Here is a 15,145-nt window from a genome sequence, read left to right as displayed (position 1 = left end):
TTTGATCGAGGGAATCAAAATGAACATTAAAGGTCGAGTTGATCGGTGTGGGGATGGTTTCGTTCTGAATAAAAACAGCATGGATGACATCACAGTCCTGACTGAGGATGTAGCCCTCAATGAAGATGAGTTGGATGATGCTGTCGAAGCACCTCCTTTCATTCTCAAACGAGGGGCAGCTGAATCTGCATCTGGAGAGGTGATGGACGTCGCGAATAAGGTACTTTTGATGTGAAACATCTATAGGCGCACTCCTAAACCGAATCGTTGGCGTGGCGATACTTGCCGTGGCGAGCAATCGCCACGCTATACTAAGGTATGCCTATCTATATTCTGTGTAGTAGAGTGTACGGTGTGGCTTCTCACTCAGTTCGACGTTGTTGTTTACTACGGTACACATAACCTGCGTTTTATTTAATTTTTCATTTTAATTATTGATAATAAAATATGTGTGACAGTAATAACTCAGAAGATCAAAGTGATCAACCTTGTGCAAAGAAAGTGAAACTACACTATGGTATACTACCAAGTCATCAGTAAGTAGATCGTATTTTTCAAGTCTGCATAAATGTAATTATTATAATTTTATATTTAATTAATTATATTCATATTAATCATATTAATAATTTATATAAATTATATTAATATTATCTTCAATTAAGTATTCTTTTATTATTCATGAAGGAATTAATATAGAAAAATTTATTAATAAAATTTATCTTTGCAAATCTTTAGTCATATATTGCAATAATTAACTAAGATTTGAGTTCATGAGTATATTGAAGCCACACTTAAAATTTTTTTTTTTTTGTGTACTTTAATATCATATTTTTTAAAATATTTCAGTTCCCAACAATCATCGCAGGGATCACAACATATTCTTATTGAAACTGGACGCCACCCTGATCATTCAAACACAAGGCATACTATCAATCTTGTGTAAGACTTTATTAATCGAATAGTACCAGACTATTTTAATTTTTATCTTAGATTTTATTAACATATTTATATTTTTTTAAATATAAATGTGTGTTTATATTTTTTAATATGGAACAACAATAGATGCTGTATTTGTGAGATATCTTGATGATGTTCCGTCCAATATTGTTGTAACGTACTTTAGTTATCATCGACCAATCGTCACAGTAATACCGGCAGAGGAAACATCAAATATAACTATTACTGAAATCACGAATGAAAATATTTAAATTGTGGCCACTTGATATTAATATCGAACTTTTATATCACATGTAAATAAATGTTTATTAAATAAAGTTACCATTTTCTGTAAGAAATTCGTAATACTTCATTTTTCCATTAGGCTATATTTAATTCCTGTAATAATATCATCTTATATGCATATTACTTGTACACACATGATGTTTCACATCTGCCAGGCGTCCCATGTTTTTATTAATGGTTATGGTTATCCAAATTTAATTACTTTTAATTTTTCATTTGTGACGTGACAGTTCCCAATCACCGGAAATGCCCACCACCTTCGCCCTTCCTCCCTGCCGCCTTCTCGCCGAACACAAGAAAAACGGACAAAGTTGAGACCTGAAAGGTTGTTGGGCGCCAGCTAAATTTTGTTAGTCGAGTAATTAGCGACTCGAAGCTCGAATAAATAAACGCAAGAAAAGAATAAGGCAAAAACCAAATCTAATTCAGCGAAGGGGTTAAGGGAGAGGCCGCGGATGCCTGCGCTGCTCAGTGTGCTAGGTAGTGGAGAGAGGGGTGGATTTAGGGAATAGGACACAAGTAGTTCAACTGACCCCAGAAAAAAAAGAAAAATGCAACCAAAAACCGAGATATAAACTCTAATGATTTTTATTTTATGAACCTCGATTGATCTATATAATAAACAAGAGAAGACTAGAAAACTTAATGAACCCCGCGAGTCATGATGCTCGGGATTTCCTGAAGATGGGTCGGCGGCCCCGTACAATTATTTACCCCCCCGTTTTAGATATAAAATAAGCCCCCACGTGACTCCGCGAACCCTCGGGCAGGGGTTCGGGAATTTTCCCAATTGGCTGAGACCAATGGTGATAGGTAGTAAAAAAATCAATAAGATCCCCAATACAGGTTGAGAACCACCGCGAGTTCTCACAAAGGCCCGAGGGAGGCTTCAAACGAGAGAGAGAGAGAGAGAGGTATAATGTGTGAGAGAGCCAGTGCTACGCTCAACGTGCACGGCGCACGTGAGGATGAGTTTTACCTCCTTTTAATTGGCTAGCATACGAATGGTCCATCCGATTGGACCCGAATAAACTCCACCACCGAGGGGGATAATTATCGCACCATCTCCCAAAATTGGGGATTTTCTCCGCGGACGGTGATCAACATATCTCCGTTTTCGCCCAACGGGAGTTTTCCGATGCGCTTAAACCAGAGTTCTCGCTCAACAGCGAGCGTGACGTACGGGGGGGGGGGGAGAATACCCCAGGCCCCGACGATGCGCATGTGTTCCAACTACTGCGTCGTAAACCCTCACGTTCCACGGGGTTTTCCGGTGAATTTTTCCCCGGGATTACAATCAACATTCCCTCGCGAACGTTATCAAACTCCCACGGGGACGATCCCCTGGGGATAAAATCACAAAATTCACACGCGATCGGCCGTAGTTTTTGGGTGAACCATGACCGAACTCTCGCCGCCGACTTAACGGGGGGGAAACACCGTTCGATCCGGGTATCGATCGGGATATTCAATCACCCATAATTTTACCACGCGGGTCTCCAATCAACAGGGTGACCGGGAAAACAATTAATTTTAACCTCTCACCTTCGCGCGAATTTTGTGGGCGGGATGGGATCCTCCCATGGCGTCCCTGATGTTTCCTCGTGGTGCGGCGGGAGTGGACCTCCTGTCCGTCTCGTGTCCTGGCGGGAAGTGGACGAGGGATGGTGGAAGTCTGCCTCGCCAGAACCTTAGTTCTGGCGGATATTCGGCGACGGCGCTGGTGTCGCTCCAATTCAAATCAATTTTGTCGCTCGCATTCAAATTTGAATGGGGGGACCATAACTCCGAAATTCACCCTTCGCACGATTATCGCGGCTAGTCTTCCCAGGTGGTTCCCCGGGGATCCGCGGACGTTCGAATTTCTCTTACTACATCTTTTAAAAATTGGCGATTCAGTGGGGTGTTGGCCGTGACACTCCCTCCTGACCTTCCATCCTCAACCCAATCTTAATTTACCTCACGGATCCCTCCCTCTAGGGTGCTGGCACTCGCAGCCAGGCTGTCCATCCCGAGAAGATGTCGCAGACGCATCCTCCCTCCGCCCGGGCCGGATGATAATTTTTATTACTCCTCTTCGCGGCGCGAGCGGAGGACCGACACGATTTCCTCTTATACCTCTAAACAATTCAAACACTTTCCCGCAACCCTGAATTTTTCCTTACTTTTCTACGTGGGAGTATCCTCCGGTCGATCCGGGAAATTCGCGAGATTACTTTCTTCGTGATAATTTTTGAGTCTCTCTCTCTCTCTCATTTCCCACACACTCGATGCACGTCACACATTATTCTCCCTTCAATGCAAGAGAATATTGCAATATTTTCATCTAATGTTGGCTTAGTTTCAAGCAGAATTCAGTATAATATTTTCATTAGAATATTAATAAAAAAAATTTTCTATGGAAATATAAATGAAAATGCATTGAATCATTCATTAAATAGTTATTAAGAACAGATAATCTTTTTTGTTTCAGAAACTGAAAGCTGAATAGCTTTAATTACGTGCTATTTGCTCTGGAAGTTCCATTGCAAAATTGAAAATTTTTTCTATAACAAGTTTAATACTGTTATTTTTTTACACAAAAATTGAATTCTATAACAAGTATAATACTGTTATTTTTTCTATACAAATACTCTTCAAACCAGAAAGATGACAAAATGTAAAAAATCAGAGCAGAAGAAACGTTTACCGGTCATTTGTTTGAAACATTGACAAGCTTGAATTCTTTAAGAATCCGATTTTTTACTTTTAAAGACTGCCATCTTCGTAGCAGTAAGGTTAATACTCATTCAGCTTTAACAACCAAAACAGATGGAATTATAATGATCTATTCATTAACATTAACATGAGTATTTATTCGGAATTTATTTCTATATGTGGCCCGGTTTTTGAAGAAAAAGTATCACTAAACCATTTGTATTTTTTATATATAACAGAGAAAACTCAAGACTAATTAATTTTATTATTAAAATCGATAAAGCTCATCGGAATCACAGATAAGTGATAAGGGATGTATTCGTGTTAATGTTTGTTTATAATGCATAACATATGTTGTAATGTCAATTATAATTGTTGGAACATCATTTTTATTTTCATTTCAAAATTCATCTCACTCCTGTGAATGTTTATTGAATGCAAGTTGCATGGGTTTGGAGTTAATGGTTTCATTAATAAAAATTAAAAACGCGATTTTTTTGCAGACATCCAGTTTGATCCTTCCCTACGGTTGTAAGTCGCAGGCAGGGTTGGGCATATCGGACTAAAGATAGTTTTTTACGTGGTGACGTAAATCACTCGTAATTTACCTTTGCGGACGTAATATATGTAAAAAATTTAAAATACTACATAACCTCACATTTATCCACCGTATCAAGTCTGTTGTTCGCTGAAAAACATTGTGAAGTGAAAAATTAGTAAGAACTGTAATGATTCATTAACAATATTAACTGTAGTGCAATTGGAAATTACCTATTATCCTACATAACGGAATCGAAAATATTGACCGTCGTGAATGTGAATGTTTAATCAGGAAAAGTGAGTATCAATATGATGATAAATATTTGAAATTGGGAAAAAAAACTTGAAGAAATTCAATTTTCAGATATATGAAATATCAATTCGGCTTCTGAAACTTCAACAAATCCGGAAAATGTGTCAGATCGATCTTCGAAGCTCATCTGGAACTCGAAGCAGGGCTCAACTCTTTCGCCTCAACAAGTAGAGGAGATCGATGTAGCTGTCGCTAATTTTTTCTTTGGATGTAATATACCATTCAATATGGTTTAAACCCAACTTTTTAAAGATTTCGATCAGTGTTTGAATGCATCTTACAAACCTCCATCAAGAAAAAAAAGGGTTGCACTCCGGGAGTGCAGGCAGAAGTGAAAACTTGAACTTATGGCGCGTTGGGCACTTTTTTGGGTGAGCATTTTTAGGTGCGCTCGCGACATGAGAAATTGTACATAAAAAATCAAGTTTATCAAAGCAATGTGGGCACTTTTTGAATGGACATGAAGTATAATAATATAGAAACTATATTCGAAGGAAGTGGTTTTATTTAAATGAGTAAATATTAGTAAATAGTAAATGCAAAATTTATCAATTCTCATCCATAATTTCAACAACTCTTACATCATCATTATCAGTATTTTCATCATAATTTTTACCGATTTTCCGAACGTCGATTCACGTCCCTAGTGGAATTCTCTACTAAATTGAGTATATTTTCGATTTTTCGGGTTTTCCTACTGTTCCGGCTTTCCCATAATTTTTAGCGATTTTCCGACCGTCGATTCACGTTCCTAGTGAAATTCTTTACTAAATTGAGTGTATTTTCAATTTTTCGGGTTTTCCTACTTTTCCGGCTTTCCCATAACTTTTAGCGATTTTCCGACCGTCGATTCACGTTCCTAGTGAAATTCTCTACTAAATTGAGTATATTTTCGATTTTTGATTTTTCGTACTTTTTCGGCTTTCCCATAGTTTTTAGCGATTTTCCGACCGTCGATTCAAGTCCCTATTAAAAATCCCACGCGTGGGGGTTTCATGCGCAACTCCCTCGCGCGACTACTGCTACGGCTAGAGCGCAGTGGTACGCGGAGTGGGGCAGTGGGAGACGTGTGGGTCCCGCATCTGGCATCAATGTAAAATCTCATCTGTCGCGAGTTCACGAGAAAATGCTCACCCACAAAAGTGCCCAACGCGCCATAAGAAGTTTTCACTTCAAAAACTATCAACGTACTTATTAGACAAAGTTTACACCGAAATTAATGAAGATCTGAAGAATGCAGATGAAACAGATGGTGTGCTTGTGATTGATGGGTGGAAGAACGCTGCTGCGGACACAAAAAACGTAGTATGGACCATTCACAAGCAGGATCAAACAAGTCTATTCCTCCATTCGTGGGACTGCAGTGAATTGAGGAAGACAGGTGATAAACTGGCTCTGGTCATTTGTGAGGCTAGTGCCATGGCTAGAGAGATGCTCAACATCAACATTTATGCAGTTGTTTCGGATACTGCAGCAGCGATGGTGCGCATGGGACGATTGGAGGATATGTGGCGTGTAACTTGTAACTCACACAGTGGGAACTTATTACTCAAGTCCCTGGTCAGCCCAGATTTTGCCGAATCTCTCAATCAAGTGTTGCGTGAGTTCGGGATCTCGAAGGCAGAGCGAGAGCTGAAGAAACGAGGAGGTACGAGGATTATGTTGGTATGCGAAACACGATGGTGTACATTTAGGGACACTTTTCGGTGCTGACTTAAAAATCTCAATATCATGCGTCAGCTAGTGCAGGAATGCATTGTTGTACTCAAGGAGAACAATCGAAAATTACTCGAGGACAGCACACTGGCAGCTCAATTGCAGGACGCAATAATACTTTTCGATCCCGTCTGTCAACTCATAAATTCGTGTCAAGTAACTGATCGAAACATCACTGATGCTGTGGAATCTCGGCTGGAGTTGAATATTCCTTCATCTGATGATAAAGTTGATGAGATGGTAAACAAACGTCTAGAGAAAGTGTTGCAACCCATTGCTTTAACTGCAAACTTTCTCCATACTGTCTATCAAGGGAAACAATTCACTGATCTAGAGTCGTTGAAGGCTACAGTTGATGAATTTTTAGATGAAAAAATGGCTCGAAGAGATCTGCAACAGAGGGAAGGCCTCAGGGAATATAAAGAGAGAGCAGGAATATTCAAGACTATATTTGACAAGCAAATAACGTCCCCAAAAGCATTTTGGTGTTTGGCAGAGGGATATTATCCTACTTTGAGCCAATTTGCTCAAAGATTGCTTAATATTCCAAGGTCATCTGCTCAAATAGAAAGATTATTCTCTAATTGGGCGTTCATCCATTCCGATTTGAGGAATAGATTGAGCATCGATCATTCTATGAAGCTAGTGTCCATCTATTATGCTCTGAAAATGCAAGATTTCAGTGAGGATGAAAAAATTTCTGAAAAAATTTAGTCAAGGGATGCCGTGAAAATTAAAGTTGAAAATAATAATTGTCCAAATTAGAAATATTTCTTTATTGACATTGTTTGAATTATTGTGATGTTCCGGGATGTTTTGGGCCGGATGGGATGGTGGGTGAGGAAGTTCCGGAGATGACGAATAATTGGCACTTGGTGTGATGAATGTCCGATTTATTTCTTTAAATATTATATACACTGTGTGCACTCCGAGGTGTTAAAACTATTCGTTATTTGTGGACTGTATTTTCCGAGTGTTTAATTGGCCGATCTAACCCCGTTGGTTATCCGATGGTAGCCAATAATTCCCCGGTGGAATTTCCGTAAGACACACCGTATGTCTTATCCGAATGCTAGATGATGGCGTACTGACCATCGTAACGATCCCGAGATCGATCGTGACCTCTCGTTACGATGGTCAAGGGTGATTGGCCGAGGTCATCCGGTTGGTCATCCTGACTTTTGACCGCGGGATTTTGAACAGACATTAATAAACTGGATAAACCATTATCAAGGAATATTCTACCAGTACTTATTTATGCTATGATTAATTAGCTGCTTCTACCCGTTGATATCTTCTATGATAATAATCGTTAACTGACAACAGTTATAGTTTCAATAAATCTAATCTTTGATGAAATTCCCACATTGGAAAATTTCTATCGAGAACAATGCAACACGCTTCAAATTATCAAATGGAAAAACAACAAATTTAAGCTTTTTGGCATAGTTCAAATGTAGAACAAAAATTTAAAAAAGTCATAATAATAATTAAGTACATCGTTAGAGACTAGGCAAATTGTAGCAGTTGAGTATTACTCTTGTTCGTCAGGACCATGATCATGGATGAGTGATGAGAGACTTCATATCCTGCTACGTCACAACAGCTCGTCGATCTTCAGGTGATGATGGATATCCACAAGTTTTTGGTGAGTGCCTGGTGACAGATTGTTCGAAGGAACTTCCGAAAAATCAATTTTAAGGGTTGTTACTGGTACTCGCAGGATTTTCTGGATGAATCTAGTCAAGTCAGGGTCCTCAGCCAAGTTCCAGAAGAGCTCCCACTTGACAATTTTCTTCCTGAACAAATTTTGAAATGGTGCTTCCCTTTTTTTATAGGCTGTTTACCCATTCAAACCACCAATCGATCGAGCCTGTACCAGGTAATCGGTCAGATTCTGCATCCTTACTGAATTCTGAGAAAAACACTGACCACGATACTGGTGATGAAAGAAATTGGATGCTAGCATGAGTGAGGAAAAGATATCTTTGTCAAAATCAATCTTCCCTTCGTGAGTGTCTTCACATATTTTCTCAAATTCATGCCAGGCCTCGACCATATCGGCAAGAGTTGTTTGTTTATTCTCACATTTTTCCTCCAAGTTATTCAATGATGTCAATAAATCAAGCTCCTGTCGAACGTCTTGTTCGAACTCTACATAAAAAATACGACTAGCAATGTCTTTGTTCAGCTCGATTTTGCCTGCAATGCCTGCTAGCAATTTCACTGCTGCTACATCTTGGAGGTAATGAGAGACCAATTGATGTCTTTCCTGCCATGTATAAACAGAGCCTCTTGATGAGAAAGTGTAACGTTTAGGTAACTCGCCCACCGATGTCATTTGAAATTCATGCATGAGGTCGTTTAAGCATGCAGTTAGATTTTTCTTCTCTACTTTTTCAGCTGCAAACTTTATCAATGCTTTTTGATCAATGAAATACCAAATATTTGAGTCCTTCTCCACTTTTAGCTCCATCATTTGGTCCTCCAAGACAACAGCATAGAGATGCATTCCATGTTTGTCTTCAACTTGGCTGCATACATTACGAATAACCTCTGTTTCAAGTGATTCAAGTAGCTGCGTAACAGTCCGCTCAACATTCCATGTGCCAGCATAGAGTCTCGTGCCTTTAAAGGCTTGAATCACTGCCATTAATTTTTTGGTTTCCGTCTCTCCAACAGCAAGCTCTGATTTGCTTAACAACAATATCCCATCTGCAGATGACACTTCCTGTTTTTTAGCTTCTACTGTCTTCGAAACTTTGTTGAGATGAACTGTCTTTGTCTCGTCCGGGGTAGGGAGTTGGTAAGCTGGATTTACAGCATCAATAAAATCTATCAAAAAAGGGGACTCAACAACCTTGAGATCGATGTTTGCTGCACACAACAGTGGGACCAGCTGGACATTACACTCTTCTTGGTTCTCAGCAGTTATTGTGTCAACGATACCGGTGATTTTGCGTTTACGCGGTCGTGGGGCTGCTGAGATCTGCAATGATTTTGGTGGAAGAGGACCTGCGGTTCCTGGACGAAAGTTGGGGCGGGGGGGGGGGGGAGCGTTCTAATGACAATAAAAAAAGATATAATTAATTTTTGATTTTTATTGTATCCACGAATCTTTCTGTTTCATGAGAGATACATATGTATCATTCACCTGCTCGTTGGTAGAGGAATCTGAGTCTTCAGGACGAATCTCTCCACCGCTTTCTACGGGATCTCGACACTCAGCTCTGAAAGTCACAGAGCTTATGTCACTATAAATTATTTCTCTCTCTTCAGTGCACCTAAGCGATCTCGTAAGCAACAATAAATGATTTTTAGGGATTGTAGTTTCCAATTTCCATTCATTTACCTGTGTTACCTGGCAAACTAAACACTTAACACTACCCCCCAGTAGGCATTCATACCTTCCTTTTTCATAGTAAGTATGAGGTTTTCGTCCTCCGTTACCCATCGCGTCTAATGAAATTCAGTTTCACACTGGAATATTCAAATTATATTAATATGAATGTTTTACAATGAAGATACTAAATTAATGGACGAAATCATCACTTAGACCAGCTTCAGGAGGATGCTATGTGTAAATGTTAGTTTTCCCTTCCAAATCTAAATTCCTTTGGATCCCGCAGATGGCGCCACTTGGTGTAAAACATGTAAAAAACTGGAGAAGGTAATTTACATCGTTTCTTACATGTAATGTACAAGGTAATTCACTCCGAGTAAATTACGTGCCCAACCCTGGTCGCAGGTATGCACCTTGGTGCGGCAACACTGTCTCCTGCACTACTACTCACGAAAAGTAATTCGCAAGCAGCAATGTTCTTGGTTATGTGAAGGGAATAAATAATCTCAATCGCATAATTTGATGTTCACAAATAATTAGAAAATCTTTAATTATTAGATTAGATTATTATGAGACTTAAAACGCCCTCTTCCTGACTTGACGGGTTGCTGTCGCTACTATAGCTAAATCTCGAATTTGCGGAAATGTTCTCGATTCTGTATACCGTATGCTGCCTCGCACTGTATAGTATATGCAATCTTAGAGCAATCGAAATATATTAAGATTTTCCCAATTTTTTTTTCCATGAGTTTTAATTTTAACTTCGAAGATAGAATAAGAGCATTCATTTTCTACAGTTTTCAATTCTTATGATATGGAAAAGAATGACGATCTCGTATTAACAAAAGAAGAGATATCGGCAGCGCTAAAACTACAATTATTCATCATCGAGAACGAGACGCTGAATATAATTGGCCGATCAAACGAGCCCGCCGAAGGCCACGCCAAGTACGTTGATCCTGACCATATTGCTGAATAATTTTTGGATTCACAATGGACTTTTTACCCTTTTCGATTTGAGTCGAGTATTTGATTTGACTGCGACGTCCTTTGTAGGATATTACGGGACTCGTCTTAGTCAATATATTCATAGAGAACTCAAAACGATTTATGGACTCCTATCATCACCATCTTTCTCCACTGGTAAATTCGATCAATGAGCTTGGCGTCTTTTTTTATTTGTGTGTTCAAAATCCCGCGGTCAGACGTCAGGATGACCAACAGGATGACTATGGCCAATCACCTTTGACCATCGTAACGAGAGGTCACGATCGATCTCGGGATCGTTACGATGATCAGTCCACCATCAGATAGCAATCGGACATGACGCGTCGTCAAATCTACGGAATTCCAACGGGGAATAATCGGTCAATTATAGGACAACCAACGGGGTTGGAACCGGGAATTATCAATCGGTTTATAGAGTCCACTCTTACCGAATAACTTTTTAACAACTCGGAGTGCATATTGTGTGTATATATTTTAATTAAAATGAACCGGCTCTTCAACACACCTAGTGCCTAGTTATTCACCCTCCGGAACTTCCTCACCCACCATCCCAACCGGCCCATCAATCCCACGGCACATCAAAAATCAAACAGTGTGTTTTTTTCAAATTTCCATAATTCTGGCTGTAATTTTTAAATAATTCTGGTTTCAAGTTTTTTTTCAATTTTTTTTTTCAAATGAACAACATCGAAATATATGCTTGGCCCATTTTTTTACAAAAACATTTTTAACTTCCCGATAGGAAGTTATTGGTTTTACCCCGAAAATGAAAAATCGTAATTTTATGAATTGTCGACGTTTCATGACGGAGAACACCCCCCGATGATTTTTAGCGTGACGTCTGTGTGTGTGTGTGTGTGTGCTCACTTTTTTCCGTTCACGCTCCCAGGCGAACGGTAAGCGCGATCGGAATGGGGGTGAGCGCGATCGATAGATGTCATCGAGTACAAGATCGGATTAGTTTGGGAGCGAAATCCCCCCACCCGTTTTTCAGTTCTTTCAAAAATCTGGATTATTTCATCTTTCAATTTCTTTCGTTTACGCTCCCGTCCAAGCGCGTGATGCGATCGAGGCGGTTATGGTTGCAGTCGATGGCCATTGACTTGGTCAAGATCCCATTAGCACGGGAGTGAAATCCCCCCACCCCTTTTCGGGATTTTTGTTGAAAACAATGGAAATATTGAAAACTGACATTATTCGATATATGAAGCCTATATTGAGCTGTCATTCATGCTCCCGCGAAAACGCATATTGCGATCGGAATGGTTTTGATCACGATCGATAGGTTTTGACTTGGTTCGGATCTGATTAGGTTGGGAGCGAATTCCCTCCACCTCATTTCGAGTCTTTTTAGAAAAGAAGGGTTAATTTTGGATTTCTTTCGTTCACGCTCCCGCGCAGACGCGTCCCCCGATTGAATTGATTTCGGTCGCGATCGATAGGCATTGACTTTGTCTAGATCCCATTAGGACGGGAGTAAATTCCCCCCACCCCTTTTCCGTTTTTTTTAAAGTGAAATCCTCTCACCCTTCATAAAACTTATGAACGAGGGTGTCCAAATGTCTAAGTTAATATTTCAGCCTATCGGGAAGTTGGTTACGAGGCTCGTCAAGGGCCGAATAAAATAAAAAATCGTGTTACGAATCGTGTTGAGAATTGGTCGGGAAACTCGAAAAGAGTTTCATCGAACTGAAATCGAAGGAATTTTCGAGATTGTTCAGCTATTGGAATTAAATAGTAAGCATCCTTCAAGTCAATTGTTGACATAAAACAATTTGGGAATAAATGATCTCGAGCTGTACGAATGTCCTCTAATTTAAAATGATTTGTTGTAATATGTTTATTTAGAGGTTTTAGATTGAGGATTAACCTTCTGGAACCATCCGGCTTTGGAATGAGAAAAACGCCAGAAATAAATTGCGATAACATTGGTCTACACTGAACGATTGCCCCTTTATCCAAAAGTTTCTGGATCTGTTCTTTAAAATATTTATGTTCCTGAGTGGAATATTCGTATTTCATTGGAAAGGTTGTTTGAGTCACCTCAGGTGTAATTGGGATCACATAATCCTGGATCCAATTCAAAATGACCCTATCTGATGTCAACCTGGACCAATTTTTATAAAAACCTGCTAGCCTTCCAGCTGGCTTACTCACACTGATCACTCCCTCCTCCTGCTGTTGCTCTGGTTCTTGCTCCTCGATGGAATGATACGGTGATTTGGTGATCTCTTGTAGTAGCTCAGTCCCTTCTGTTGATGCTGTGTTCTCTGCCCGCCAATCGCCCTCTGTCGAGCTCTCGATAGCTGTTGGCGAGGCGGGCCAATCAAGTTTTTTGACTGTGTCGATGATGGTTTTCTTTTAAGGCAGCAGATGTACGCTCCATTGTCTTGATAGTCTTCAAGTGTCCCTCTAACTCAATTCCAAATAAAAATTCTCCAATTTCTGTAGATTCCAAGGCTTTCTTTGCTGTCGGGTTAACATTGAGAAGGATTAGGGCCTTACGTGTGAATGACATATCTCTTTGTAGGTCCAGCAGAAAGCAGCCCGAGTCACTGACTAACTTCAACAAGTCCACCTTCTCATATGGTTGGTCTGACATTAATGAAGAAGCAGCTTGACCCAATGCGGACAGGCAGGCTACTGTCTTGTCTTGTTTATCCTTGAGACGATTATCTCGAGATACTATGGCGTCAAACAAGCTCCCCTTAATATCTAGGCTCAATTTTGGGGGTTTAAAATCCGCACAATTTGATGGAACTGGATATTTCTTCCGCAGCTGCTTTCTTTTCTCTGATTGTAAACCTTTTTTCACTATTTCACACCATCGAGTTGCAACATTTTCGTCAATATTGGGACCAGCAGGATTTTCAGATTCAAGAGGCTTACCCAGTGCCTCAAGGAGAGGATTTTCCGAATTAACTGGGTCTGCAGTTGGTGCAGATGCAGTTGTATTTGAGGTTAGGTTACCAGCAGGGTTTTGTGTCTGTAATCGAGACGTGTCGGCGTTGGTAGTACGATCAGCAGCTCCAACAGACAGGGCAGTCTCCACTGTTCCGATGTGTTGTACCTCTTGATCCTCAATGGGAAATGAAGAATCACTATTATGATAGTCATCTTCAGTTGAGTCGTCTCTCTCATGGCGATTCAATTTCCGATTCCGAGATCTGCTGGCTCTTGAGTAACCTGCACGTGAACGTCTGCATTCCCTTGAACGTCGACTTCTTGTGCGTGAGTGATCTGATGAGCTACTTTCTCCTGCTGATTCATCATAACCTGTATCTCATAAGGGAAACCAAATTATAATGAGGATGAAAGAAAAACTGTCACACAGATTCTCTCCCGTCAGACTCCAGTCCCTCACCACCCTCTCACCGCCTCGCCTGTTTCGTCACCTATATGGCGAGTGTGAAATTTTTCACTTACTCAGTAAACGAAAAGTAGGATCTCCAGACCTCATATTTTCACCAGAAATGTATCACATACATCTTTAGACTGTCTCTAGACGGTCGACAGGGGGGGTGTAAGGGTGGGGTTGTCATAAGAGCATCGGTTCCCTCACCACCCTCTCACCGCCGCCCCTGTTTCGTCACTTATGTGGCGAGTGTGAAAATTTTTCATTTACTCAGTAAATGAAAAGGAGGATCTCCAGACCTCATATTTTCACCAGAAATGTATCACATACACCTTTTGACTGTCTCTAAACGGTCGGCAGGGGGGGGGGGTGTAAGGGTGTGGTCATAAGAGTATCGGCCAGGTTCTTTGCCAACTAATCTGAAGCAGCTAAAATAGTATACTCACGATTTTTCTTCGACAAAATCTTCTTTATCTTCTTAAAACAACGTCTCAGAGAGTTCTCTTTCTCACATTCTGAAGAGGAACGATATCGCCTTTTACCCATTTTTACACACTAATTATTCGGACGTGTGGTTTCATCCGCACAAAAGGAAAGAATGACAAATGGCGGCCGAGCAGGCCCTGAAGTGACTGTAGCGCCGCCAAGGCCAAAAAATTTTGCCTTAATACTTTAAACTTTGTGGTGCCATCTGCATGGGAGGGGGGTACTACCTGATGATCTTGAAGAAGAGGCGCGAAATACAATCAACGATTCCAATACAATGTATTCTTAATTCAGACACCTGTGCTTTTCAATTTTGCTCCCTCACCCCATAACTTAAAGGTATACAACAAGATATGAATGACCAACGGTCAGGTTTTCCCATCCGTCACGTATGCATATCTTGGGACATCCCCCAACTGGAAAACTACCCTTCCCACATTGGTGC

The sequence above is a fragment of the Diachasmimorpha longicaudata genome, chromosome 19, assembly GCF_034640455.1.
Source record: "Diachasmimorpha longicaudata isolate KC_UGA_2023 chromosome 19, iyDiaLong2, whole genome shotgun sequence".
In the NCBI taxonomy this organism is placed as follows: domain Eukaryota; kingdom Metazoa; phylum Arthropoda; class Insecta; order Hymenoptera; family Braconidae; genus Diachasmimorpha; species Diachasmimorpha longicaudata.
This window is presented reverse-complemented; position numbering follows the sequence as displayed.